This window comes from Anastrepha obliqua, chromosome 3 (assembly GCF_027943255.1).
Source record: "Anastrepha obliqua isolate idAnaObli1 chromosome 3, idAnaObli1_1.0, whole genome shotgun sequence".
Classification (NCBI taxonomy): Eukaryota; Metazoa; Arthropoda; class Insecta; order Diptera; family Tephritidae; genus Anastrepha; species Anastrepha obliqua.
Genome location: NC_072894.1, coordinates 78,245,165 through 78,249,940, shown reverse-complemented (window position 1 = coordinate 78,249,940; position 4,776 = coordinate 78,245,165).

The window sequence follows — 4,776 nt, the reverse complement described above, 5'->3', positions numbered from 1 at the left end:
TTCCTCAAATGCGTCAGTCATTAGAATTTGCTTTCAAAAATTGGGTTCAGTGTCAACTATTCGAGCGACTGTTTGGCCCTATTCCAAGCGACGTGAATGGTCTGTCGGCGATATTCTTTGTGTCAATTGCACTTTATACGGACACAAATTTAAATCATCCTTTAAAATGCGCCGCATTGTGGTTTCACTGGCGCCAAAATGTTGAGCGCAACGACGATACGACACTGTTGGCTTCTGGGCAACGCTCTCCCTCACTGCTTAAATAAGTTCATTGGAAAGTCTTGGTCGTAGATGAACGGCATGTTGACGATCTCTTACTGTCTTGTGCTAAAAAAAATTCGACACCAAACGACGAATAGTATTGTCAGAAGGTGCCTGTTTACCACGATACTTTTTGCGATATGCGCGTTGAGTTAGAGCATACCGACATAAAAGATGGCACACCCTGTATGTTAAGACTAAATTTCCGTCGTTCCATTTGAGGCTATAAACTATAACTCTCATTGCATATGAGTTTGCTCGAAAAATGAACATCCAGTCCAAATTAAATTTTACTGAAATGTGCACGGGTATATAAAGTTCGGTCCTTTTTTTTGTTTTTTTGAAATAACATTTGTTGCTATGTGTGCTTTTAATTCTTTATACACGGCTCGTTGCTATTACGGTAACAGCGGAGACAAATAAATTCTTGGCTCATTTTTAGTCGTATTATAATTATATAGTAACCCTGCTACAGTATGTCGCGTCATGGTCCGTTGGTGAAAAAATTCAAGTCAATTTTGGTTTTTGAAAAAATGTGCTACCAAGTTACGTACATATGTACATACCGATCAAATATATAAAAATGTATATCATAATAAACGTTGAAAAGTTATTAGTTGGTTACGGCTAAAGCTTTCTTCATTTTCCTCTAAGAAACAAGAGCTAATAGTGAGGAAATAATATAGATATATGTATGTAGCCACATACCTTCTGCTCAAATATGAACGAGACGGTATCAATAAAACGGTCCGCGGATGACATATGGCAAAAATAATTTTTTTGTTGGATGGTAGGACTGTTATAAGCTTAAATGACAAATTTCAGCGTGATATGTCACATAGTTTGTTTTCTGTGCTACTGTAAACAAGTCAAGCTCGAGTGTGTTCTTCGAATTTAACGATGGAAATTCAAAGAATTTGTTTGAAATTTTGTTATTCCAACAAAATTTCGGCTTCAGACGCCTTAAAAATGTTGCAGACAATCTATGGGGACTCTGCTCTATCACGTGCTCGTGTTTTCCACTGGTACAAATCATTCAAAGAGGGCCGTACATCGGTTGAAAACTTGCCTCATGAACGTCGTCCAGCAACATCAGTAAACGACGAAAACATCGGAAAAGTAAAGGAAATTGTACTTGAAAATCGCACAAATAGCAAAATCGGTTAACGCTGAATATTATTTAGACGTTTAAAGCGTTTGCGCGAGAACATTCGTCTTAAAAGAAAGGAATTGTGGGACAACAAGTCATGGTTCTTGCATCACGATAATGCACCAGCTCACGCATCACGTCTTGTTCGCGATTATTTGAACAAAAATAATGTTAATATCGTTCCGCAAGCACCGTATTCGCCTGATATGGCTCCATGTGACTTTTTCCTGTTTCCCAAGCTCAAGTTGCCGCTCCGTGGAAAACATTTTGAGACAATTGAAGTCATAAAAAAGAATTCGAAGAACACACTCGAGCTTGACTTGTTTACATATGTATGCTCAGAATGGTAAGATATGTGATTTTGTTAAGTGCATAGACATGTTTTCCTAATTGAAAAGCTAATTTAAGCTATGACCTTCTTTACTTGGTTTTTTCAACGAAGAGGACCTTTCATGTTTCTCTCTCTCGCTATTAAACTCATACAGTTTTTTCATCGATGAGATATTCATAATCGCTAACGCTTAAAGGTCCTTAAATGTTCCACAGAATATTTCTCCTGAATGCTTAGTCTAAATTAAACCTTGTTGGCTTAGTTTTCATGGCTGATATTTTTAACTCTATTATTGTTGGCTTCTTAGTGAGGCACTCATGGTACCCATGGTACATAGGATCAGGGACCTGAATTATTCATACTGCATTTCACTTAATGTAAAATTTGCTTTTTGAATCGGTTATAAAAAAACAAACTAATCAATATTTTTTCAAACTTTTTTTTTTTATTTTCAAGATTGATTTGGGCTCCAATTTCATGAATGGCAACTTCGATTTCATGTTTTAAAGCATCAATCGTCTCTGGATGGTTCGCATAGCATTTGTCCTTAACGGCTCCCCACAAAAAATAGTCCAACGGGCTTAAATTACAGCTCCGAGGCGGCCAATTGATATCGAAATTTCGGCTGATTATTCGGTTTTCAAAAACGGTAGCCAAAAGTTCGAGTGTAACTTTGGCAGTTTGACAAGTTGCACCGTCCTGTTGAAACCAAATGTCGTCCATGCCATCCTCTTCAATTTTTGGAAACAACTCGTTGAGCATGTCACGGTAACGCTCGCCATTTACTGTAACCGCAGCTCCTCGCTCATTTTCGAAAAAAATGGTCCGATGATGTCGCCAGACCAAAAACCGCACCAAACAGTGACTCATTGTGGATGCATTTGCTTCTCTACAGTAACGTGTGGATTTTCTGAGCCCCAAATCCGACAATTTTGCTTATTGACGTAGCCACCGATGTGAAAATCAGAAAAGAAGAAGAAGACTCACCACTTTGGAAATAGGTTTTAATATTTCCCAATTTTGTTCAAGCGTATAACGTCCCATTTCGGAAATTTCAAACCTTTAAGTAAATTATGAATATATTGGACACGTCATTTGTGTTACCATTCTCAAAAAAATAGGTGGTTCAAAAGCAAACGCTATGTGGCCCACCCTGTACATATAGGTATATCTTATGTTCAAAAAGTATCATACTTGGAATTTCTCATTTAAACAAAGTGCGCTTGGGACGAGTGCAAAATGATTCTTTTATCCAATCTTGTTGATTATCAGAGGTTTATGTGCCACTTTTGGGCACAATTCGAGATATAGTAAATGTGTGCGTAATAACTTTGTTAATAAATAAAGACTTGGTATATTCTGCGAACTTCTTCATGTCGAATTTTGCTGAGGGAAAAACCTGTGGGAAATGTTATGCTGAAAATTATGCAGCGGAATATTAATTCGAAGACGCGTTCACCGGCTTCTTTGGTTGCCGCGGTATGGTCAGTCCCAAATTTTTCTGTTGGGTAAATTAGGCGCATTAATTGAACGCTTTTGAAGGACAATATTCATCCCAAAAGTCCACATTTTGGAAAAATAACAACACATTAATGTCATCACTCTCATATGTTTCTTATCTTGTGCGCGACTTGTCAACCATAAGCAACGTTAGGACTGTTCCACAAGCTCCGCCATCTTCTGACTTGCTCCCGTGCATACTAAGGAAAGGATAAATGAAGCGAAGAAAAAGATAAGCACTTGGAGCATAGAGTGTCAACAACGCCTCTTCGCCAAGGGAAACGGTTTTGAGGTACATATCCCAGATCGGAGAGAGTTAATTTCAGGTTCTGTTGAGCGCCTCAAGGGGGTCTACCCATTTCTCGACCAGCTTGTTGGAAAGGGTTCAAACGCAAGGACTTGCCTAGCAAAATTTTTATTACTTTTTCTAATTGTATTTCCTATCCACTGCCATTTCTTTTTTCCAATTTCGGTAGCCACGTCAAGCTTGTTAGATCTGTTTAGCATGTGCGAGTTGTATATTGTACGGGGACAAAGCGCGGCGTAAGCAGCGATTGACAAACGCTTGCAGGCGTCTTGTGATTGCCGCGGATACTTTCCATGTGGTGCAACCTTATAGAATACAGATATATGTACATATATTATATTTGCAAGTATTTAAAATTGGCGCATGCACCTTTTTTGGATGTTTGGCCGAGCAATTATAGTTTTAAGCCGACTCTGAACGGTAGATGGTTTTTCTTTTCTAAAATGCCTTGCTTTTGGTCACTGTATCATCGGTCGTTCCAGTCGCTGCGGTTACTGAACGCTTCGTTTACAAGCATCATATGCGCTCTTTGCTCACTAACCGGCTGGCTGGCGGACTGGCAGTCTGCTTGCTTCAAGGCGGTCTGGCACGCGTCTGCAGCGCTTTTATATCTATTATTGGCAGCCGTTTTGACACCATTGCAGCAGTCTGTGCCTGCTTTGTTGGCGCGGCGACAACGATATGGTTTACACTTTGTTTGTCACAAATAAAAGAGAACTTTTGCATTTCCAGACGTTTGCTTTGATTTATAGAAACACGTTGAATACAGCGCCTCGTATGAAGCGAGTCGCGAGTTTCGAGTGTGTCAGTGCACCTATTGCTAATCTGAGCTAGTGTGTGGAAATATATGTGTGTGAGTGCGTCGTGTGTCAGCGCAAATTCCACGAGGCCTGATGGCGCGCCTTGGCGTTCCATTGCGTTTTATTTTCGTACGGAAGTAACCTTGAGCCAAATAAACTAATTTTCTTTTTTCCTCTGATATCTGCTTATTTCTTTTGTAGACACTCGAAGCAGCCGTAAATAAATTGTTGCCAACTCCATTCACATCACTGGCGCATAGCGACAGTGACAGTGCACCAAACGGCGGTGAGGACGTAAGTACGTGGCAAGGCTATAATAGACTCAACGTTTGCACCACAACGTCGGCGCCTCACAACAGTCGGTGCCAGCGCGTCAATGTGGAAGATAGCAATTCTCAGTTGCTTGCTTGCGCGAAGTGGGCTGGAT